The sequence below is a fragment of the Engystomops pustulosus genome, chromosome 9 (assembly GCF_040894005.1).
Source record: "Engystomops pustulosus chromosome 9, aEngPut4.maternal, whole genome shotgun sequence".
Classification (NCBI taxonomy): Eukaryota; Metazoa; Chordata; class Amphibia; order Anura; family Leptodactylidae; genus Engystomops; species Engystomops pustulosus.
In genome coordinates this window covers 62087527-62106484 of record NC_092419.1, presented here as the reverse complement: position 1 = coordinate 62106484, position 18958 = coordinate 62087527, and the positions used below count along the sequence as shown (strand labels likewise).

Below are 18958 nucleotides of genomic sequence, written 5' to 3'. Positions count from 1 at the left end.
AGAGAAACTAACACAATTTTCAGGTTCAAAAAGGTCAACAGAACTTGGGATTCCCAGCCCGTCTCCCATGCTGGTACTTGCCAAGCCTTAAGCTGCATTGCTGCTGCGATCTGACAAGAGCAGGCACATTCAGCTTAGAATGGCCGTTGACAGCAGTTGTTCAATTTGAACCTTCTTCTACTATCTCATATAGAAACTAACACAATTTTCAGGTTCAAAAAGGTCACCAGAACTTGGGATTCCAAGCCAGTCTCCCATGCTGGTACTTGCCAAGCCTTAAGCTGCATTGCTGCTGCGATCTGACGAGAGCAGGCACATTCAGCTTAGAATGGCCGTTGACAGCAGCTGTTCAATTTGAACCTTCTTTTACTATCTCATAGAGAAACTAACACATTTTCAGGTTCAAAAAGGTCAACGGAACTTGGAATTCCCAGCCAGTCTCCCATGCTGGTACTTGCCAAGCCTTACGCTGCATTGCTGCTGCGATCTGACGAGAGCAGGCACATTCAGCTTAGAATGGCCGTTGACAGCAGCTGTTCAATTTGAACCTTCTTTTGCTATCTCATAGAGAAACTAACACAATTTTCAGGTTCAAAAAGGTCAACGGAACTTGGGATTCCCAGCCAGTCTCCCATGCTGGTACTTGCCAAGCCTTAAGCTGCATTGCTGCTGCGATCTGATGAGAGCAGGCACATTCAGCTTAGAATGGCCGTTGACAGCAGCTGTTCAATTTGAACCTTCTTTTACTATCTCATAGAGAAACTAACACATTTTCAGGTTCAAAAAGGTCAACGGAACTTGGAATTCCCAGCCAGTCTCCCATGCTGGTACTTGCCAAGCCTTAAGCTGCATTGCTGCTGCGATCTGACGAGAGCAGGCACATTCAGCTTAGAATGGCCGTTGACAGCAGCTGTTCAATTTGAACCTTCTTTTACTATCTCATAGAGAAACTAACACAATTTTCAGGTTCAAAAAGGTCAACAGAACTTGGGATTCCCAGCCAGTCTCCCATGCTGGTACTTGCCAAGCCTTAAGCTGCATCGCTGCTGCGATCTGACAAGAGCACACACATTCAGCTTAGAATGGCCGTTGACAGCAGTTGTTCAATTTGAACCTTCTTCTACTATCTCATATAGAAACTAACACAATTTTCAGGTTCAAAAAGGTCACCAGAACTTGGGATTCCAAGCCAGTCTCCCATGCTGGTACTTGCCAAGCTTTAAGCTGCATTGCTGCTGCGATCTGACAAGAGCAGGCACATTCAGCTTAGAATGGCCATTGACAGCAGCTGTTCAATTTGAACCTTCTTTTACTATCTCATAGAGAAACTAACACAATTTTCAGGTTCAAAAAGGTCAACAGAACTTGGGATTCCCAGCCAGTCTCCCATGCTGGTACTTGCCAAGCCTTAAGCTGCATTGCTGCTGCGATCTGACAAGAGCAGGCACATTCAGCTTAGAATGGCCGTTGACAGCAGCTGTTCAATTTGAACCTTCTTTTGCTATCTCATAGAGAAACTAACACAATTTTCAGGTTCAAAAAGGTCAACGGAACTTGGGATTCCCAGCCAGTCTCCCATGCTGGTACTTGCCAAGCCTTAAGCTGCATTGCTGCTGCGATCTGACGAGAGCAGGCACATTCAGCTTAGAATGGCCGTTGACAGCAGCTGTTCAATTTGAACCTTCTTTTACTATCTCATAGAGAAACTAACACAATTTTCAGGTTCAAAAAGGTCAACAGAACTTGGGATTCCCAGCCAGTCTCCCATGCTGGTACTTGCCAAGCCTTAAGCTGCATTGCTGCTGCGATCTGACGAGAGCAGGCACATTCAGCTTAGAATGGCCGTTGACAGCAGCTGTTCAATTTGAACCTTCTTTTGCTATCTCATAGAGAAACTAACACAATTCTCAGGTTCAAAGAGGTCAACGGAACTTGGGATTCCCAGCCAGTCTCCCATGCTGGTACTTGCCAAGCCTTAAGCTGCATTGCTGCTGCGATCTGACGAGAGCAGGCACATTCAGCTTAGAATTGCCGTCGACAGCAGTTGTTCAATTTGAACCTTCTTCTACTATCTCATATAGAAACTAACACAATTTTCAGGTTCAAAAAGGTCACCAGAACTTGGGATTCCAAGGCAGTCTCCCATGCTGGTACTTGCCAAGCCTTAAGCTGCATTGCTGCTGCGATCTGACGAGAGCAGGCACATTCAGCTTAGAATGGCCGTTGACAGCAGCTGTTCAATTTGAACCTTCTTTTACTATCTCATAGAGAAACTAACACATTTTCAGGTTCAAAAAGGTCAACGGAACTTGGAATTCCCAGCCAGTCTCCCATAATGGTACTTGCCAAGCCTTACACTGCATTGCTGCTGCGATCTGACGAGAGCAGGCACATTCAGCTTAGAATGGCCGTTGACAGCAGCTGTTCAATTTGAACCTTCTTTTACTATCTCATAGAGAAACTAACACATTTTTAGGTTCAAAAAGGTCAACGGAACTTGGAATTCCCAGCCAGTCTCCCATGCTGGTACTTGCCAAGCCTTACGCTGCATTGCTGCTGCGATCTGACGAGAGCAGGCACATTCAGCTTAGAATGGCCGTTGACAGCAGCTGTTCAATTTGAACCTTCTTTTGCTATCTCATAGAGAAACTAACACAATTTTCAGGTTCAAAAAGGTCAACGGAACTTGGGATTCCCAGCCAGTCTCCCATGCTGGTACTTGCCAAGCCTTAAGCTGCATTGCTGCTGCGATCTGACGAGAGCAGGCACATTCAGCTTAGAATGGCCGTTGACAGCAGCATTTCAAATTGAACCTTCTTTTACTATCTCATAGAGAAACTAAAACAATTTTCAAGTTCAAAAAGGTCAACAGAACTTGGGATTCCCAGCCAGTCTCCCATGCTGGTACTTGCCAAGCCTTAAGCTGCATCGCTGCTGCGATCTGACAAGAGCACGCACATTCAGCTTAGAATGGCCGTTGACAGCAGCTGTTCAATTTGAACCTTCTTTTACTATCTCATGGAGAAACTAACACAATTTTCAGGTTCAAAAAGGTCAACAGAACTTGGGATTCCCAGCCAGTCTCCCATGCTGGTACTTGCCAAGCCTTAAGCTGCATTGCTGCTGCGATCTGACGAGAGCAGGCACATTCAGCTTAGAATGGCCGTTGAAAGCAGCTGTTCAATTTGAACCTTCTTTTGCTATCTCATAGAGAAACTAACACAATTTTCAGGTTCAAAAAGGTCAACGGAACTTGGGATTCCCAGCCAGTCTCCCATGCTGGTACTTGCCAAGCCTTAAGCTGCATTGCTGCTGCGATCTGACGAGAGCAGGCACATTCAGCTTAGAATGGCCGTTGACAGCAGCTGTTCAATTTGAACCTTCTTTTACTATCTCATAGAGAAACTAACACATTTTCAGGTTCAAAAAGGTCAACGGAACTTGGAATTCCCAGCCAGTCTCCCATGCTGGTACTTGCCAAGCCTTACGCTGCATTGCTGCTGCGATCTGACGAGAGCAGGCACATTCAGCTTAGAATGGCCGTTGACAGCAGCTGTTCAATTTGCACCTTCTTTTACTATCTCATAGAGAAACTAACACAATTTTCAGGTTCAAAAAGGTCAACGGAACTTGGGATTCCCAGCCAGTCTCCCATGCTGGTACTTGCCAAGCCTTAAGCTGCATTGCTGCTGCGATCTGACGAGAGCAGGCACATTCAGCTTAGAATGGCCGTTGAAAGCAGCATTTCAAATTGAACCTTCTTTTACTATCTCATAGAGAAACTAAAACAATTTTCAAGTTCAAAAAGGTCAACAGAACTTGGGATTCCCAGCCAGTCTCCCATGCTGGTACTTGCCAAGCCTTAAGCTGCATCGCTGCTGCGATCTGACAAGAGCACGCACATTCAGCTTAGAATGGCCGTTGACAGCAGCTGTTCAATTTGAACCTTCTTTTACTATCTCATGGAGAAACTAACACAATTTTCAGGTTCAAAAAGGTCAACAGAACTTGGGATTCCCAGCCAGTCTCCCATGCTGGTACTTACCAAGCCTTAAGCTGCATTGCTGCTGCTATCTGACGAGAGCAGGCACATTCAGCTTAGAATGGACGTTGACAGCAGCTGTTCAATTTGAACCTTCTTTTGCTATCTCATAGAGAAACTAACACAATTTTAAGGTTCAAAAAGGTCAACGGAACTTGGGATTCCCAGCCAGTCTCCCATGCTGGTACTTGCCAAGCCTTAAGCTGCATTGCTGCTGCGATCTGACGAGAGCAGGCACATTCAGCTTAGAATGGCCGTTGACAGCAGCTGTTCAATTTGAACCTTCTTTTGCTATCTCAAAGAGAAACTAACACAATTTTCAGGTTCAAAAAGGTCAACAGAACTTGGGATTCCCAGCCAGTCTCCCATGCTGGTACTTGCCAAGCCTTAAGCTGCATTGCTGCTGCGATCTGACGAGAGCAGGCACATTCAGCTTAGAATGGCCGTTGACAGCAGCATTTCAAATTGAACCTTCTTTTACTATTTCATAGAGAAACTAAAACAATTTTCAAGTTCAAAAAGGTCAACAGAACTTGGGATTCCCAGCCAGTCTTCCATGCTGGTACTTGCCAAGCCTTAAGCTGCATCGCTGCTGCGATCTGACAAGAGCACGCACATTCAGCTTAGAATGGCCGTTGACAGCAGCTGTTCAATTTGAACCTTCTTTTACTATCTCATGGAGAAACTAACACAATTTTCAGGTTCAAAAAGGTCAACAGAACTTGGGATTCCCAGCCAGTCTCCCATGCTGGTACTTGCCAAGCCTTAAGCTGCATTGCTGCTGCGATCTGACGAGAGCAGGCACATTCAGCTTAGAATGGCCGTTGAAAGCAGCTGCTCAATTTGAACCTTCTTTTGCTATCTCATAGAGAAACTAACACAATTTTCAGGTTCAAAAAGGTCAACGGAACTTGGGATTCCCAGCCAGTCTCCCATGCTGGTACTTGCCAAGCCTTAAGCTGCATTGCTGCTGCGATCTGACGAGAGCAGGCACATTCAGCTTAGAATGGCCGTTGACAGCAGCTGTTCAATTTGAACCTTCTTTTACTATCTCATAGAGAAACTAACACATTTTCAGGTTCAAAAAGGTCAACGGAACTTGGAATTCCCAGCCAGTCTCCCATGCTGGTACTTGCCAAGCCTTACGCTGCATTGCTGCTGCGATCTGACGAGAGCAGGCACATTCAGCTTAGAATGGCCGTTGACAGCAGCTGTTCAATTTGCACCTTCTTTTACTATCTCATAGAGAAACTAACACAATTTTCAGGTTCAAAAAGGTCAACGGAACTTGGGATTCCCAGCCAGTCTCCCATGCTGGTACTTGCCAAGCCTTAAGCTGCATTGCTGCTGCGATCTGACGAGAGCAGGCACATTCAGCTTAGAATGGCCGTTGACAGCAGCATTTCAAATTGAACCTTCTTTTACTATCTCATAGAGAAACTAAAACAATTTTCAAGTTCAAAAAGGTCAACAGAACTTGGGATTCCCAGCCAGTCTCCCATGCTGGTACTTGCCAAGCCTTAAGCTGCATTGCTGCTGCGATCTGACGAGAGCACACACATTCAGCTTAGAATGGCCGTTGACAGCAGTTGTTCAATTTGAACCTTCTTCTACTATCTCATATAGAAACTAACACAATTTTCAGGTTCAAAAAGGTCACCAGTACTTGGGATTCCAAGCCAGTCTCCCATGCTGGTACTTGCCAAGCCTTAAGCTGCATTGCTGCTGCGATCTGACAAGAGCAGGCACATTCAGCTTAGAATGGTCGTTGACAGCAGCTGTTCAATTTGAACCTTCTTTTACTATCTCATAGAGAAACTAACACAATTTTCAGGTTCAAAAAGGTCAACAGAACTTGGGATTCCCAGCCCATCTCCCATGCTGGTACTTGCCAAGCCTTAAGCTGCATTGCTGCTGCGATCTGACAAGAGCAGGCACATTCAGCTTAGAATGGCCATTGACAGCAGTTGTTCAATTTGAACCTTCTTCTACTATCTCATATAGAAACTAACACAATTTTCAGGTTCAAAAAGGTCACCAGAACTTGGGATTCCAAGCCAGTCTCCCATGCTGGTACTTGCCAAGCCTTAAGCTGCATTGCTGCTGCGATCTGACAAGAGCAGGCACATTCAGCTTGGAATGGCCGTTGACAGCAGTTGTTCAATTTGAACCTTCTTCTACTATCTCATATAGAAACTAACACAATTTTCAGGTTCAAAAAGGTCACCAGAACTTGGGATTCCAAGCCAGTCTCCCATGCTGGTACTTGCCAAGCCTTAAGCTGCATTGCTGCTGCGATCTGACGAGAGCAGGCACATTCAGCTTAGAATGGCCGTTGACAGCAGCTGTTCAATTTGAACCTTCTTTTACTATCTCATAGAGAAACTAACACAATTTTCAGGTTCAAAAAGGTCAACAGAACTTGGGATTCCCAGCCAGTCTCCCATGCTGGTACTTGCCAAGCCTTAAGCTGCATTGCTGCTGCGATCTGACAAGAGCAGGCACATTCAGCTTAGAATGGCCGTTGACAGCAGCTGTTCAATTTGAACCTTCTTTTGCTATCTCATAGAGAAACTAACACAATTTTCAGGTTCAAAAAGGTCAACGGAACTTGGGATTCCCAGCCAGTCTCCCATGCTGGTACTTGCCAAGCCTTAAGCTGCATTGCTGCTGCGATCTGACGAGAGCAGGCACATTCAGCTTAGAATGGCCGTTGACAGCAGCTGTTCAATTTGAACCTTCTTTTACTATCTCATAGAGAAACTAACACAATTTTCAGGTTCAAAAAGGTCAACAGAACTTGGGATTCCCAGCCAGTCCCCCATGCTGGTACTTGCCAAGCCTTAAGCTGCATTGCTGCTGCGATCTGACGAGAGCAGGCACATTCAGCTTAGAATGGCCGTTGACAGCAGCTGTTCAATTTGAACCTTCTTTTGCTATCTCATAGAGAAACTAACACAATTCTCAGGTTCAAAGAGGTCAACGGAACTTGGGATTCCCAGCCAGTCTCCCATGCTGGTACTTGCCAAGCCTTAAGCTGCATTGCTGCTGCGATCTGACGAGAGCAGGCACATTCAGCTTAGAATTGCCGTTGACAGCAGTTGTTCAATTTGAACCTTCTTCTACTATCTCATATAGAAACTAACACAATTTTCAGGTTCAAAAAGGTCACCAGAACTTGGGATTCCAAGGCAGTCTCCCATGCTGGTACTTGCCAAGCTTTAAGCTGCATTGCTGCTGCGATCTGACGAGAGCAGGCACATTCAGCTTAGAATGGCCGTTGACAGCAGCTGTTCAATTTGAACCTTCTTTTACTATCTCATAGAGAAACTAACACATTTTCAGGTTCAAAAAGGTCAACGGATTTTGGAATTCCCAGCCAGTCTCCCATGCTGGTACTTGCCAAGCCTTACACTGCATTGCTGCTGCGATCTGACGAGAGCAGGCACATTCAGCTTAGAATGGCCGTTGACAGCAGCTGTTCAATTTGAACCTTCTTTTACTATCTCATAGAGAAACTAACACATTTTCAGGTTCAAAAAGGTCAACGGAACTTGGAATTCCCAGCCAGTCTCCCATGCTGGTACTTGCCAAGCCATACGCTGCATTGCTGCTGCGATCTGACGAGAGCAGGCACATTCAGCTTAGAATGGCCGTTGACAGCAGCTGTTCAATTTGAACCTTCTTTTGCTATCTCATAGAGAAACTAACACAATTTTCAGGTTCAAAAAGGTCAACGGAACTTGGGATTCCCAGCCAGTCTCCCATGCTGGTACTTGCCAAGCCTTAAGCTGCATTGCTGCTGCAAACTGATGAGAGCAGGCACATTCAGCTTAGAATGGCCGTTGACAGCAGCTGTTCAATTTGAACCTTCTTTTACTATCTCATAGAGAAACTAACACATTTTCAGGTTCAAAAAGGTCAACGGAACTTGGAATTCCCAGCCAGTCTCCCATGCTGGTACTTGCCAAGCCTTAAGCTGCATTGCTGCTGCGATCTGACGAGAGCAGGCACATTCAGCTTAGAATGGCCGTTGACAGCAGCTGTTCAATTTGAACCTTCTTTTACTATCTCATAGAGAAACTAACACATTTTCAGGTTCAAAAAGGTCAACGGAACTTGGAATTCCCAGCCAGTCTCCCATGCTGGTACTTGCCAAGCCTTAAGCTGCATTGCTGCTGCGATCTGACGAGAGCAGGCACATTCAGCTTAGAATGGCCGTTGACAGCAGCTGTTCAATTTGAACCTTCTTTTACTATCTCATAGAGAAACTAACACAATTTTCAGGTTCAAAAAGGTCAACAGAACTTGGGATTCCCAGCCAGTCTCCCATGCTGGTACTTGCCAAGCCTTAAGCTGCATCGCTGCTGCGATCTGACAAGAGCACACACATTCAGCTTAGAATGGCCGTTGACAGCAGTTGTTCAATTTGAACCTTCTTCTACTATCTCATATAGAAACTAACACAATTTTCAGGTTCAAAAAGGTCACCAGAACTTGGGATTCCAAGCCAGTCTCCCATGCTGGTACTTGCCAAGCCTTAAGCTGCATTGCTGCTGCGATCTGACAAGAGCAGGCACATTCAGCTTAGAATGGCCGTTGACAGCAGCTGTTCAATTTGAACCTTCTTTTACTATCTCATAGAGAAACTAACACAATTTTCAGGTTCAAAAAGGTCAACAGAACTTGGGATTCCCAGCCAGTCTCCCATGCTGGTACTTGCCAAGCCTTAAGCTGCATTGCTGCTGCGATCTGACAAGAGCAGGCACATTCAGCTTAGAATGGCCGTTGACAGCAGCTGTTCAATTTGAACCTTCTTTTGCTATCTCATAGAGAAACTAACACAATTTTCAGGTTCAAAAAGGTCAACAGAACTTGGGATTCCCAGCCAGTCTCCCATGCTGGTACTTGCCAAGCCTTAAGCTGCATTGCTGCTGCGATCTGACGAGAGCAGGCACATTCAGCTTAGAATGGCCGTTGACAGCAGCTGTTCAATTTGAACCTTCTTTTACTATCTCATAGAGAAACTAACACATTTTCAGGTTCAAAAAGGTCAACGGAACTTGGAATTCCCAGCCAGTCTCCCATGCTGGTACTTGCCAAGCCTTAAGCTGCATTGCTGCTGCGATCTGACGAGAGCAGGCACATTCAGCTTAGAATGGCCGTTGACAGCAGCTGTTCAATTTGAACCTTCTTTTACTATCTCATAGAGAAACTAACACAATTTTCAGGTTCAAAAAGGTCAACAGAACTTGGGATTCCCAGCCAGTCCCCCATGCTGGTACTTGCCAAGCCTTAAGCTGCATTGCTGCTGCGATCTGACAAGAGCAGGCACATTCAGCTTAGAATGGCCGTTGACAACAGCTGTTCAATTTGAACCTTCTTTTGCTATCTCATAGAGAAACTAACACAATTCTCAGGTTCAAAGAGGTCAACGGAACTTGGGATTCCAAGCCAGTCTCCCATGCTGGTACTTGCCAAGCCTTAAGCTGCATTGCTGCTGCGATCTGACGAGAGCAGGCACATTCAGCTTAGAATTGCCGTTGACAGCAGCTGTTCAATTTGAACCTTCTTTTACTATCTCATAGAGAAACTAACACAATTTTCAGGTTCAAAAAGGTCAACAGAACTTGGGATTCCCAGCCAGTCTCCCATGCTGGTACTTGCCAAGCCTTAAGCTGCATCGCTGCTGCGATCTGACAAGAGCACACACATTCAGCTTAGAATGGCCGTTGACAGCAGTTGTTCAATTTGAACCTTCTTCTACTATCTCATATAGAAACTAACACAATTTTCAGGTTCAAAAAGGTCACCAGAACTTGGGATTCCAAGGCAGTCTCCCATGCTGGTACTTGCCAAGCCTTAAGCTGCATTGCTGCTGCGATCTGACGAGAGCAGGCACATTCAGCTTAGAATGGCCGTTGACAGCAGCTGTTCAATTTGAACCTTCTTTTACTATCTCATAGAGAAACTAACACATTTTCAGGTTCAAAAAGGTCAACGGAACTTGGAATTCCCAGCCAGTCTCCCATGCTGGTACTTGCCAAGCCTTACACTGCATTGCTGCTGCGATCTGACGAGAGCAGGCACATTCAGCTTAGAATGGCCGTTGACAGCAGCTGTTCAATTTGAACCTTCTTTTACTATCTCATAGAGAAACTAACACATTTTCAGGTTCAAAAAGGTCAACGGAACTTGGAATTCCCAGCCAGTCTCCCATGCTGGTACTTGCCAAGCCTTACGCTGCATTGCTGCTGCGATCTGACGAGAGCAGGCACATTCAGCTTAGAATGGCCGTTGACAGCAGCTGTTCAATTTGAACCTTCTTTTGCTATCTCATAGAGAAACTAACACAATTTTCAGGTTCAAAAAGGTCAACGGAACTTGGGATTCCCAGCCAGTCTCCCATGCTGGTACTTGCCAAGCCTTAAGCTGCAAACTGATGAGAGCAGGCACATTCAGCTTAGAATGGCCGTTGACAGCAGCTGTTCAATTTGAACCTTCTTTTACTATCTCATAGAGAAACTAACACATTTTCAGGTTCAAAAAGGTCAACCGAACTTGGAATTCCCAGCCAGTCTCCCATGCTGGTACTTGCCAAGCCTTAAGCTGCATTGCTGCTGCGATCTGACGAGAGCAGGCACATTCAGCTTAGAATGGCCGTTGACAGCAGCTGTTCAATTTGAACCTTCTTTTACTATCTCATAGAGAAAATAACACAATTTTCAGGTTAAAAAAGGTCAACAGAACTTGGGATTCCCAGCCAGTCTCCCTTGCTGGTACTTGCCAAGCCTTAAGCTGCATTGCTGCTGCGATCTGACGAGAGCAGGCACATTCAGCTTAGAATGGCCGTTGACAGCAGCTGTTCAATTTGAACCTTCTTTTGCTATCTCATAGAGAAACTAACACAATTTTCAGGTTCAAAAAGGTCAACGGAACTTGGGATTCCCAGCCAGTCTCCCATGCTGGTACTTGCCAAGCCTTAAGCTGCATTGCTGCTGCGATCTGACGAGAGCAGGCACATTCAGCTTAGAATTGCCGTTGACAGCAGCTGTTCAATTTGAACCTTCTTTTACTATCTCATAGAGAAACTAACACAATTTTCAGGTTCAAAAAGGTCAACGGAACTTGGGATTCCCAGCCAGTCTCCCATGCTGGTACTTGCCAAGCCTTAAGCTGCATTGCTGCTGCGATCTGATGAGAGCAGGCACATTCAGCTTAGAATGGCCGTTGACAGCAGCTGTTCAATTTGAACCTTCTTCTACTATCTCATATAGAAACTAACACAATTTTCAGGTTCAAAAAGGTCACCAGAACTTGGGATTCCAAGCCAGTCTCCCATGCTGGAACTTGCCAAGCCTTAAGCTGCATTGCTGCTGCGATCTGACAAGAGCAGGCACATTCAGCTTAGAATGGCCGTTGACAACAGCTGTTCAATTTGAACCTTCTTTTGCTATCTCATAGAGAAACTAACACAATTCTCAGGTTCAAAGAGGTCAACGGAACTTGGGATTCCCAGCCAGTCTTGCTGGTACTTGCCAAGCCTTAAGCTGCATTGCTGCTGCGATCTGACGAGAGCAGGCACATTCAGCTTAGAATTGCCGTTGACAGCAGCTGTTCAATTTGAACCTTCTTTTACTATCTCATAGAGAAACTAACACAATTTTCAGGTTCAAAAAGGTCAACAGAACTTGGGATTCCCAGCCAGTCTCCCATGCTGGTACTTGCCAAGCCTTAAGCTGCATCGCTGCTGCGATCTGACAAGAGCACACACATTCAGCTTAGAATGGCCGTTGACAGCAGTTGTTCAATTTGAACCTTCTTCTACTATCTCATATAGAAACTAACACAATTTTCAGGTTCAAAAAGGTCACCAGAACTTGGGATTCCAAGGCAGTCTCCCATGCTGGTACTTGCCAAGCCTTAAGCTGCATTGCTGCTGCGATCTGACGAGAGCAGGCACATTCAGCTTAGAATGGCCGTTGACAGCAGCTGTTCAATTTGAACCTTCTTTTACTATCTCATAGAGAAACTAACACATTTTCAGGTTCAAAAAGGTCAACGGAACTTGGAATTCCCAGCCAGTCTCCCATGCTGGTACTTGCCAAGCCTTACACTGCATTGCTGCTGCGATCTGACGAGAGCAGGCACATTCAGCTTAGAATGGCCGTTGACAGCAGCTGTTCAATTTGAACCTTCTTTTACTATCTCATAGAGAAACTAACACATTTTCAGGTTCAAAAAGGTCAACGGAACTTGGAATTCCCAGCCAGTCTCCCATGCTGGTACTTGCCAAGCCTTACGCTGCATTGCTGCTGCGATCTGACGAGAGCAGGCACATTCAGCTTAGAATGGCCGTTGACAGCAGCTGTTCAATTTGAACCTTCTTTTGCTATCTCATAGAGAAACTAACACAATTTTCAGGTTCAAAAAGGTCAACGGAACTTGGGATTCCCAGCCAGTCTCCCATGCTGGTACTTGCCAAGCCTTAAGCTGCAAACTGATGAGAGCAGGCACATTCAGCTTAGAATGGCCGTTGACAGCAGCTGTTCAATTTGAACCTTCTTTTACTATCTCATAGAGAAACTAACACATTTTCAGGTTCAAAAAGGTCAACGGAACTTGGAATTCCCAGCCAGTCTCCCATGCTGGTACTTGCCAAGCCTTAAGCTGCATTGCTGCTGCGATCTGACGAGAGCAGGCACATTCAGCTTAGAATGGCCGTTGACAGCAGCTGTTCAATTTGAACCTTCTTTTACTATCTCATAGAGAAAATAACACAATTTTCAGGTTAAAAAAGGTCAACAGAACTTGGGATTCCCAGCCAGTCTCCCATGCTGGTACTTGCCAAGCCTTAAGCTGCATTGCTGCTGCGATCTGACGAGAGCAGGCACATTCAGCTTAGAATGGCCGTTGACAGCAGCTGTTCAATTTGAACCTTCTTTTGCTATCTCATAGAGAAACTAACACAATTTTCAGGTTCAAAAAGGTCAACGGAACTTGGGATTCCCAGCCAGTCTCCCATGCTGGTACTTGCCAAGCCTTAAGCTGCATTGCTGCTGCGATCTGACGAGAGCAGGCACATTCAGCTTAGAATTGCCGTTGACAGCAGCTGTTCAATTTGAACCTTCTTTTACTATCTCATAGAGAAACTAACACAATTTTCAGGTTCAAAAAGGTCAACAGAACTTGGGATTCCCAGCCAGTCTCCCATGCTGGTACTTGCCAAGCCTTAAGCTGCATCGCTGCTGCGATCTGACAAGAGCACACACATTCAGCTTAGAATGGCCGTTGACAGCAGTTGTTCAATTTGAACCTTCTTCTACTATCTCATATAGAAACTAACACAATTTTCAGGTTCAAAAAGGTCAACAGAACTTGGGATTCCAAGCCAGTCTCCCATGCTGGTACTTGCCAAGCCTTAAGCAGCATTGCTGCTGCGATCTGACAAGAGCAGGCACATTCTGCTTAGAATGGCCGTTGACAGCAGCTGTTCAATTTGAACCTTCTTTTACTATCTCATAGAGAAACTAACACAATTTTCAGGTTCAAAAAGGTCAACGGAACTTGGGATTCCCAGCCAGTCTCCCATGCTGGTACTTGCCAAGCCTTAAGCTGCATTGCTGCTGCGATCTGACGAGAGCAGGCACATTCAGCTTAGAATGGCCGTTGACAGCAGCTGTTCAATTTGAACCTTCTTTTACTATCTCATAGAGAAAATAACACATTTTCAGGTTCAAAAAGGTCAACGGAACTTGGAATTCCCAGCCAGTCTCCCATGCTGGTACTTGCCAAGCCTTAAGCTGCATTGCTGCTGCGATCTGACGAGAGCAGGCACATTCAGCTTAGAATGGCCGTTGACAGCAGCTGTTCAATTTGAACCTTCTTTTACTATCTCATAGAGAAACTAACACAATTTTCAGGTTAAAAAAGGTTAACAGAACTTGGGATTCCCAGCCAGTCCCCCATGCTGGTACTTGCCAAGCCTTAAGCTGCATTGCTGCTGCGATCTGACGAGAGCAGGCACATTCAGCTTAGAATGGCCGTTGACAGCAGTTGTTCAATTTGAACCTTCTTCTACTATCTCATATAGAAACTAACACAATTTTCAGGTTCAAAAAGGTCACCAGAACTTGGGATTCCAAGCCAGTCTCCCATGCTGGTACTTGCCAAGCCTTAAGCTGCATTGCTGCTGCGATCTGACAAGAGCAGGCACATTCAGCTTGGAATGGCCGTTGACAGCAGTTGTTCAATTTGAACCTTCTTCTACTATCTCATATAGAAACTAACACAATTTTCAGGTTCAAAAAGGTCACCAGAACTTGGGATTCCAAGCCAGTCTCCCATGCTGGTACTTGCCAAGCCTTAAGCTGCATTGCTGCTGCGATCTGACGAGAGCAGGCACATTCAGCTTAGAATGGCCGTTGACAGCAGCTGTTCAATTTGAACCTTCTTTTACTATCTCATAGAGAAACTAACACATTTTCAGGTTCAAAAAGGTCAACGGAACTTGGAATTCCCAGCCAGTCTCCCATGCTGGTACTTGCCAAGCCTTACGCTGCATTGCTGCTGCGATCTGACAAGAGCAGGCACATTCAGCTTAGAATGGCCGTTGACAGCAGCTGTTCAATTTGAACCTTCTTTTGCTATCTCATAGAGAAACTAACACAATTTTCAGGTTCAAAAAGGTCAACGGAACTTGGGATTCCCAGCCAGTCTCCCATGCTGGTACTTGCCAAGCCTTAAGCTGCATTGCTGCTGCGATCTGATGAGAGCAGGCACATTCAGCTTAGAATGGCCGTTGACAGCAGCTGTTCAATTTGAACCTTCTTTTACTATCTCATAGAGAAACTAACACATTTTCAGGTTCAAAAAGGTCAACGGAACTTGGAATTCCCAGCCAGTCTCCCATGCTGGTACTTGCCAAGCCTTAAGCTGCATTGCTGCTGCGATCTGACGAGAGCAGGCACATTCAGCTTAGAATGGCCGTTGACAGCAGCTGTTCAATTTGAACCTTCTTTTACTATCTCATAGAGAAACTAACACAATTTTCAGGTTCAAAAAGGTCAACAGAACTTGGGATTCCCAGCCAGTCTCCCATGCTGGTACTTGCCAAGCCTTAAGCTGCATCGCTGCTGCGATCTGACAAGAGCACACACATTCAGCTTAGAATGGCCGTTGACAGCAGTTGTTCAATTTGAACCTTCTTCTACTATCTCATATAGAAACTAACACAATTTTCAGGTTGAAAAAGGTCTCCAGAACTTGGGATTCCAAGCCAGTCTCCCATGCTGGTACTTGCCAAGCCTTAAGCTGCATTGCTGCTGCGATCTGACAAGAGCAGGCACATTCAGCTTAGAATGGCCGTTGACAGCAGCTGTTCAATTTGAACCTTCTTTTACTATCTCATAGAGAAACTAACACAATTTTCAGGTTCAAAAAGGTCAACAGAACTTGGGATTCCCAGCCAGTCTCCCATGCTGGTACTTGCCAAGCCTTAAGCTGCATTGCTGCTGCGATCTGACAAGAGCAGGCACATTCAGCTTAGAATGGCCGTTGACAGCAGCTGTTCAATTTGAACCTTCTTTTGCTATCTCATAGAGAAACTAACACAATTTTCAGGTTCAAAAAGGTCAACGGAACTTGGGATTCCCAGCCAGTCTCCCATGCTGGTACTTGCCAAGCCTTAAGCTGCATTGCTGCTGCGATCTGACGAGAGCAGGCACATTCAGCTTAGAATGGCCGTTGACAGCAGCTGTTCAATTTGAACCTTCTTTTACTATCTCATAGAGAAACTAACACAATTTTCAGGTTCAAAAAGGTCAACAGAACTTGGGATTCCCAGCCAGTCCCCCATGCTGGTACTAGCCAAGCCTTAAGCTGCATTGCTGCTGCGATCTGACGAGAGCAGGCACATTCAGCTTAGAATGGCCGTTGACAGCAGCTGTTCAATTTGAACCTTCTTTTGCTATCTCATAGAGAAACTAACACAATTCTCAGGTTCAAAGAGGTCAACGGAACTTGGGATTCCCAGCCAGTCTCCCATGCTGGTACTTGCCAAGCCTTAAGCTGCATTGCTGCTGCGATCTGACGAGAGCAGGCACATTCAGCTTAGAATGGCCGTTGACAGCAGCTGTTCAATTTGAACCTTCTTTTACTATCTCATAGAGAAACTAACACATTTTCAGGTTCAAAAAGGTCAACGGAACTTGGAATTCCCAGCCAGTCTCCCATGCTGGTACTTGCCAAGCCTTAAGCTGCATTGCTGCTGCGATCTGACGAGAGCAGGCACATTCAGCTTAGAATGGCCGTTGACAGCAGCTGTTCAATTTGAACCTTCTTTTACTATCTCATAGAGAAACTAACACAATTTTCAGGTTCAAAAAGGTCAACAGAACTTGGGATTCCCAGCCAGTCCCCCATGCTGGTACTTGCCAAGCCTTAAGCTGCATTGCTGCTGCGATCTGACAAGAGCAGGCACATTCAGCTTAGAATGGCCGTTGACAACAGCTGTTCAATTTGAACCTTCTTTTGCTATCTCATAGAGAAACTAACACAATTCTCAGGTTCAAAGAGGTCAACGGAACTTGGGATTCCAAGCCAGTCTCCCATGCTGGTACTTGCCAAGCCTTAAGCTGCATTGCTGCTGCGATCTGACGAGAGCAGGCACATTCAGCTTAGAATTGCCGTTGACAGCAGCTGTTCAATTTGAACCTTCTTTTACTATCTCATAGAGAAACTAACACAATTTTCAGGTTCAAAAAGGTCAACAGAACTTGGGATTCCCAGCCAGTCTCCCATGCTGGTACTTGCCAAGCCTTAAGCTGCATCGCTGCTGCGATCTGACAAGAGCACACACATTCAGCTTAGAATGGCCGTTGACAGCAGTTGTTCAATTTGAACCTTCTTCTACTATCTCATATAGAAACTAACACAATTTTCAGGTTCAAAAAGGTCACCAGAACTTGGGATTCCAAGGCAGTCTCCCATGCTGGTACTTGCCAAGCCTTAAGCTGCATTGCTGCTGCGATCTGACGAGAGCAGGCACATTCAGCTTAGAATGGCCGTTGACAGCAGCTGTTCAATTTGAACCTTCTTTTACTATCTCATAGAGAAACTAACACATTTTCAGGTTCAAAAAGGTCAACGGAACTTGGAATTCCCAGCCAGTCTCCCATGCTGGTACTTGCCAAGCCTTACACTGCATTGCTGCTGCGATCTGACGAGAGCAGGCACATTCAGCTTAGAATGGCCGTTGACAGCAGCTGTTCAATTTGAACCTTCTTTTACTATCTCATAGAGAAACTAACACATTTTCAGGTTCAAAAAGGTCAACGGAACTTGGAATTCCCAGCCAGTCTCCCATGCTGGTACTTGCCAAGCCTTACGCTGCATTGCTGCTGCGATCTGACGAGAGCAGGCACATTCAGCTTAGAATGGCCGTTGACAGCAGCTGTTCAATTTGAACCTTCTTTTGCTATCTCATAGAGAAACTAACACAATTTTCAGGTTCAAAAAGGTCAACGGAACTTGGGATTCCCAGCCAGTCTCCCATGCTGGTACTTGCCAAGCCTTAAGCTGCAAACTGATGAGAGCAGGCACATTCAGCTTAGAATGGCCGTTGACAGCAGCTGTTCAATTTGAACCTTCTTTTACTATCTCATAGAGAAACTAACACATTTTCAGGTTCAAAAAGGTCAACCGAACTTGGAATTCCCAGCCAGTCTCCCATGCTGGTACTTGCCAAGCCTTAAGCTGCATTGCTGCTGCGATCTGACGAGAGCAGGCACATTCAGCTTAGAATGGCCGTTGACAGCAGCTGTTCAATTTGAACCTTCTTTTACTATCTCATAGAGAAAATAACACAATTTTCAGGTTAAAAAAGGTCAACAGAACTTGGGATTCCCAGCCAGTCTCCCTTGCTGGTACTTGCCAAGCCTTAAGCTGCATTGCTGCTGCGATCTGACGAGAGCAGGCACATTCAGCTTAGAATGGCCGTTGACAGCAGCTGTTCAATTTGAACCTTCTTTTGCTATCTCATAGAGAAACTAACACAATTTTCAGGTTCAAAAAGGTCAACGGAACTTGGGATTCCCAGCCAGTCTCCCATGCTGGTACTTGCCAAGCCTTAAGCTGCATTGCTGCTGCGATCTGACGAGAGCAGGCACATTCAGCTTAGAATTGCCGTTGACAGCAGCTGTTCAATTTGAACCTTCTTTTACTATCTCATAGAGAAACTAACACAATTTTCAGGTTCAAAAAGGTCAACGGAACTTGGGATTCCCAGCCAGTCTCCCATGCTGGTACTTGCCAAGCCTTAAGCTGCATTGCTGCTGCGATCTGATGAGAGCAGGCACATTCAGCTTAGAATGGCCGTTGACAGCAGCTGTTCAATTTGAACCTTCTTCTACTATCTCATATAGAAACTAACACAATTTTCAGGTTCAAAAAGGTCACCAGAACTTGGGATTCCAAGCCAGTCTCCCATGCTGGAACTTGCCAAGCCTTAAGCTGCATTGCTGCTGCGATCTGACAAGAGCAGGCACATTCAGCTTAGAATGGCCGTTGACAACAGCTGTTCAATTTGAACCTTCTTTTGCTATCTCATAGAGAAACTAACACAATTCTCAGGTTCAAAGAGGTCAACGGAACTTGGGATTCCCAGCCAGTCTCCCATGCTGGTACTTGCCAAGCCTTAAGCTGCATTGCTGCTGCGATCTGACGAGAGCAGGCACATTCAGCTTAGAATTGCCGTTGACAGCAGCTGTTCAATTTGAACCTTCTTTTACTATCTCATAGAGAAACTAACACAATTTTCAGGTTCAAAAAGGTCAACAGAACTTGGGATTCCCAGCCAGTCTCCCATGCTGGTACTTGCCAAGCCTTAAGCTGCATCGCTGCTGCGATCTGACAAGA

At 45.5% G+C, this 18958-nt stretch overlaps 77 pseudogenes; all 77 read right to left on the bottom strand.

Annotated features, from left to right (window-relative positions):
• Positions 1-32: 32 nt before the first annotated feature.
• On the bottom strand, positions 33-151 carry LOC140096254 (5S ribosomal RNA; annotated as a pseudogene).
• Positions 152-221: 70 nt separating this feature from the next.
• LOC140097932 (5S ribosomal RNA) lies at positions 222-340 on the bottom strand (annotated as a pseudogene).
• A 69-nt stretch (positions 341-409) lies between these two features.
• LOC140087600 (5S ribosomal RNA) lies at positions 410-528 on the bottom strand (annotated as a pseudogene).
• Positions 529-598: 70 nt separating this feature from the next.
• LOC140096645 (5S ribosomal RNA) lies at positions 599-717 on the bottom strand (annotated as a pseudogene).
• A 69-nt stretch (positions 718-786) lies between these two features.
• LOC140082094 (5S ribosomal RNA) lies at positions 787-905 on the bottom strand (annotated as a pseudogene).
• A 448-nt stretch (positions 906-1353) lies between these two features.
• LOC140090956 (5S ribosomal RNA) lies at positions 1354-1472 on the bottom strand (annotated as a pseudogene).
• A 70-nt stretch (positions 1473-1542) lies between these two features.
• Positions 1543-1661, bottom strand: LOC140089340 (5S ribosomal RNA; annotated as a pseudogene).
• A 70-nt stretch (positions 1662-1731) lies between these two features.
• LOC140078896 (5S ribosomal RNA) lies at positions 1732-1850 on the bottom strand (annotated as a pseudogene).
• Positions 1851-1920: 70 nt separating this feature from the next.
• LOC140087387 (5S ribosomal RNA) lies at positions 1921-2039 on the bottom strand (annotated as a pseudogene).
• A 70-nt stretch (positions 2040-2109) lies between these two features.
• LOC140093713 (5S ribosomal RNA) lies at positions 2110-2228 on the bottom strand (annotated as a pseudogene).
• A 69-nt stretch (positions 2229-2297) lies between these two features.
• On the bottom strand, positions 2298-2416 carry LOC140094609 (5S ribosomal RNA; annotated as a pseudogene).
• Positions 2417-2485: 69 nt separating this feature from the next.
• Positions 2486-2604, bottom strand: LOC140087599 (5S ribosomal RNA; annotated as a pseudogene).
• A 70-nt stretch (positions 2605-2674) lies between these two features.
• On the bottom strand, positions 2675-2793 carry LOC140089327 (5S ribosomal RNA; annotated as a pseudogene).
• Positions 2794-2863: 70 nt separating this feature from the next.
• On the bottom strand, positions 2864-2982 carry LOC140097111 (5S ribosomal RNA; annotated as a pseudogene).
• A 70-nt stretch (positions 2983-3052) lies between these two features.
• Positions 3053-3171, bottom strand: LOC140086392 (5S ribosomal RNA; annotated as a pseudogene).
• A 70-nt stretch (positions 3172-3241) lies between these two features.
• LOC140089315 (5S ribosomal RNA) lies at positions 3242-3360 on the bottom strand (annotated as a pseudogene).
• Positions 3361-3429: 69 nt separating this feature from the next.
• LOC140087598 (5S ribosomal RNA) lies at positions 3430-3548 on the bottom strand (annotated as a pseudogene).
• A 70-nt stretch (positions 3549-3618) lies between these two features.
• Positions 3619-3737, bottom strand: LOC140084796 (5S ribosomal RNA; annotated as a pseudogene).
• A 70-nt stretch (positions 3738-3807) lies between these two features.
• Positions 3808-3926, bottom strand: LOC140097110 (5S ribosomal RNA; annotated as a pseudogene).
• A 70-nt stretch (positions 3927-3996) lies between these two features.
• LOC140097989 (5S ribosomal RNA) lies at positions 3997-4115 on the bottom strand (annotated as a pseudogene).
• Positions 4116-4185: 70 nt separating this feature from the next.
• On the bottom strand, positions 4186-4304 carry LOC140089302 (5S ribosomal RNA; annotated as a pseudogene).
• A 70-nt stretch (positions 4305-4374) lies between these two features.
• LOC140078895 (5S ribosomal RNA) lies at positions 4375-4493 on the bottom strand (annotated as a pseudogene).
• A 259-nt stretch (positions 4494-4752) lies between these two features.
• On the bottom strand, positions 4753-4871 carry LOC140086391 (5S ribosomal RNA; annotated as a pseudogene).
• Positions 4872-4941: 70 nt separating this feature from the next.
• Positions 4942-5060, bottom strand: LOC140089290 (5S ribosomal RNA; annotated as a pseudogene).
• Positions 5061-5129: 69 nt separating this feature from the next.
• LOC140087597 (5S ribosomal RNA) lies at positions 5130-5248 on the bottom strand (annotated as a pseudogene).
• A 70-nt stretch (positions 5249-5318) lies between these two features.
• LOC140089278 (5S ribosomal RNA) lies at positions 5319-5437 on the bottom strand (annotated as a pseudogene).
• Positions 5438-5507: 70 nt separating this feature from the next.
• LOC140096526 (5S ribosomal RNA) lies at positions 5508-5626 on the bottom strand (annotated as a pseudogene).
• Positions 5627-6263: 637 nt separating this feature from the next.
• LOC140097930 (5S ribosomal RNA) lies at positions 6264-6382 on the bottom strand (annotated as a pseudogene).
• Positions 6383-6452: 70 nt separating this feature from the next.
• Positions 6453-6571, bottom strand: LOC140090954 (5S ribosomal RNA; annotated as a pseudogene).
• A 70-nt stretch (positions 6572-6641) lies between these two features.
• LOC140089265 (5S ribosomal RNA) lies at positions 6642-6760 on the bottom strand (annotated as a pseudogene).
• A 70-nt stretch (positions 6761-6830) lies between these two features.
• Positions 6831-6949, bottom strand: LOC140082057 (5S ribosomal RNA; annotated as a pseudogene).
• Positions 6950-7019: 70 nt separating this feature from the next.
• LOC140083879 (5S ribosomal RNA) lies at positions 7020-7138 on the bottom strand (annotated as a pseudogene).
• A 446-nt stretch (positions 7139-7584) lies between these two features.
• LOC140095621 (5S ribosomal RNA) lies at positions 7585-7703 on the bottom strand (annotated as a pseudogene).
• Positions 7704-7773: 70 nt separating this feature from the next.
• Positions 7774-7892, bottom strand: LOC140093935 (5S ribosomal RNA; annotated as a pseudogene).
• Positions 7893-7961: 69 nt separating this feature from the next.
• LOC140082083 (5S ribosomal RNA) lies at positions 7962-8080 on the bottom strand (annotated as a pseudogene).
• Positions 8081-8149: 69 nt separating this feature from the next.
• On the bottom strand, positions 8150-8268 carry LOC140082072 (5S ribosomal RNA; annotated as a pseudogene).
• Positions 8269-8716: 448 nt separating this feature from the next.
• LOC140090953 (5S ribosomal RNA) lies at positions 8717-8835 on the bottom strand (annotated as a pseudogene).
• Positions 8836-8905: 70 nt separating this feature from the next.
• On the bottom strand, positions 8906-9024 carry LOC140078894 (5S ribosomal RNA; annotated as a pseudogene).
• A 69-nt stretch (positions 9025-9093) lies between these two features.
• On the bottom strand, positions 9094-9212 carry LOC140082060 (5S ribosomal RNA; annotated as a pseudogene).
• A 70-nt stretch (positions 9213-9282) lies between these two features.
• LOC140092010 (5S ribosomal RNA) lies at positions 9283-9401 on the bottom strand (annotated as a pseudogene).
• Positions 9402-9471: 70 nt separating this feature from the next.
• Positions 9472-9590, bottom strand: LOC140091860 (5S ribosomal RNA; annotated as a pseudogene).
• Positions 9591-9849: 259 nt separating this feature from the next.
• On the bottom strand, positions 9850-9968 carry LOC140093711 (5S ribosomal RNA; annotated as a pseudogene).
• Positions 9969-10037: 69 nt separating this feature from the next.
• On the bottom strand, positions 10038-10156 carry LOC140092793 (5S ribosomal RNA; annotated as a pseudogene).
• Positions 10157-10225: 69 nt separating this feature from the next.
• On the bottom strand, positions 10226-10344 carry LOC140087596 (5S ribosomal RNA; annotated as a pseudogene).
• Positions 10345-10591: 247 nt separating this feature from the next.
• Positions 10592-10710, bottom strand: LOC140089303 (5S ribosomal RNA; annotated as a pseudogene).
• A 70-nt stretch (positions 10711-10780) lies between these two features.
• Positions 10781-10899, bottom strand: LOC140087814 (5S ribosomal RNA; annotated as a pseudogene).
• A 70-nt stretch (positions 10900-10969) lies between these two features.
• Positions 10970-11088, bottom strand: LOC140083878 (5S ribosomal RNA; annotated as a pseudogene).
• Positions 11089-11158: 70 nt separating this feature from the next.
• Positions 11159-11277, bottom strand: LOC140096522 (5S ribosomal RNA; annotated as a pseudogene).
• A 633-nt stretch (positions 11278-11910) lies between these two features.
• LOC140093710 (5S ribosomal RNA) lies at positions 11911-12029 on the bottom strand (annotated as a pseudogene).
• A 69-nt stretch (positions 12030-12098) lies between these two features.
• LOC140092792 (5S ribosomal RNA) lies at positions 12099-12217 on the bottom strand (annotated as a pseudogene).
• A 69-nt stretch (positions 12218-12286) lies between these two features.
• LOC140087592 (5S ribosomal RNA) lies at positions 12287-12405 on the bottom strand (annotated as a pseudogene).
• A 247-nt stretch (positions 12406-12652) lies between these two features.
• LOC140082049 (5S ribosomal RNA) lies at positions 12653-12771 on the bottom strand (annotated as a pseudogene).
• Positions 12772-12841: 70 nt separating this feature from the next.
• LOC140078893 (5S ribosomal RNA) lies at positions 12842-12960 on the bottom strand (annotated as a pseudogene).
• Positions 12961-13030: 70 nt separating this feature from the next.
• On the bottom strand, positions 13031-13149 carry LOC140083877 (5S ribosomal RNA; annotated as a pseudogene).
• Positions 13150-13408: 259 nt separating this feature from the next.
• LOC140097454 (5S ribosomal RNA) lies at positions 13409-13527 on the bottom strand (annotated as a pseudogene).
• A 70-nt stretch (positions 13528-13597) lies between these two features.
• On the bottom strand, positions 13598-13716 carry LOC140089252 (5S ribosomal RNA; annotated as a pseudogene).
• Positions 13717-13785: 69 nt separating this feature from the next.
• LOC140082038 (5S ribosomal RNA) lies at positions 13786-13904 on the bottom strand (annotated as a pseudogene).
• A 70-nt stretch (positions 13905-13974) lies between these two features.
• On the bottom strand, positions 13975-14093 carry LOC140090822 (5S ribosomal RNA; annotated as a pseudogene).
• Positions 14094-14352: 259 nt separating this feature from the next.
• LOC140097929 (5S ribosomal RNA) lies at positions 14353-14471 on the bottom strand (annotated as a pseudogene).
• A 69-nt stretch (positions 14472-14540) lies between these two features.
• On the bottom strand, positions 14541-14659 carry LOC140096603 (5S ribosomal RNA; annotated as a pseudogene).
• Positions 14660-14729: 70 nt separating this feature from the next.
• LOC140096399 (5S ribosomal RNA) lies at positions 14730-14848 on the bottom strand (annotated as a pseudogene).
• Positions 14849-14917: 69 nt separating this feature from the next.
• Positions 14918-15036, bottom strand: LOC140082027 (5S ribosomal RNA; annotated as a pseudogene).
• Positions 15037-15484: 448 nt separating this feature from the next.
• Positions 15485-15603, bottom strand: LOC140090952 (5S ribosomal RNA; annotated as a pseudogene).
• A 70-nt stretch (positions 15604-15673) lies between these two features.
• Positions 15674-15792, bottom strand: LOC140089240 (5S ribosomal RNA; annotated as a pseudogene).
• Positions 15793-15862: 70 nt separating this feature from the next.
• LOC140086682 (5S ribosomal RNA) lies at positions 15863-15981 on the bottom strand (annotated as a pseudogene).
• A 70-nt stretch (positions 15982-16051) lies between these two features.
• LOC140089228 (5S ribosomal RNA) lies at positions 16052-16170 on the bottom strand (annotated as a pseudogene).
• A 69-nt stretch (positions 16171-16239) lies between these two features.
• On the bottom strand, positions 16240-16358 carry LOC140082015 (5S ribosomal RNA; annotated as a pseudogene).
• A 70-nt stretch (positions 16359-16428) lies between these two features.
• Positions 16429-16547, bottom strand: LOC140092007 (5S ribosomal RNA; annotated as a pseudogene).
• Positions 16548-16617: 70 nt separating this feature from the next.
• Positions 16618-16736, bottom strand: LOC140091859 (5S ribosomal RNA; annotated as a pseudogene).
• Positions 16737-16995: 259 nt separating this feature from the next.
• On the bottom strand, positions 16996-17114 carry LOC140093709 (5S ribosomal RNA; annotated as a pseudogene).
• A 69-nt stretch (positions 17115-17183) lies between these two features.
• On the bottom strand, positions 17184-17302 carry LOC140092791 (5S ribosomal RNA; annotated as a pseudogene).
• Positions 17303-17371: 69 nt separating this feature from the next.
• LOC140087591 (5S ribosomal RNA) lies at positions 17372-17490 on the bottom strand (annotated as a pseudogene).
• Positions 17491-17737: 247 nt separating this feature from the next.
• LOC140089301 (5S ribosomal RNA) lies at positions 17738-17856 on the bottom strand (annotated as a pseudogene).
• A 70-nt stretch (positions 17857-17926) lies between these two features.
• LOC140087813 (5S ribosomal RNA) lies at positions 17927-18045 on the bottom strand (annotated as a pseudogene).
• A 70-nt stretch (positions 18046-18115) lies between these two features.
• On the bottom strand, positions 18116-18234 carry LOC140083876 (5S ribosomal RNA; annotated as a pseudogene).
• A 70-nt stretch (positions 18235-18304) lies between these two features.
• On the bottom strand, positions 18305-18423 carry LOC140096277 (5S ribosomal RNA; annotated as a pseudogene).
• Positions 18424-18682: 259 nt separating this feature from the next.
• LOC140083874 (5S ribosomal RNA) lies at positions 18683-18801 on the bottom strand (annotated as a pseudogene).
• Between the last annotated feature and the right edge of the window lie 157 nt (positions 18802-18958).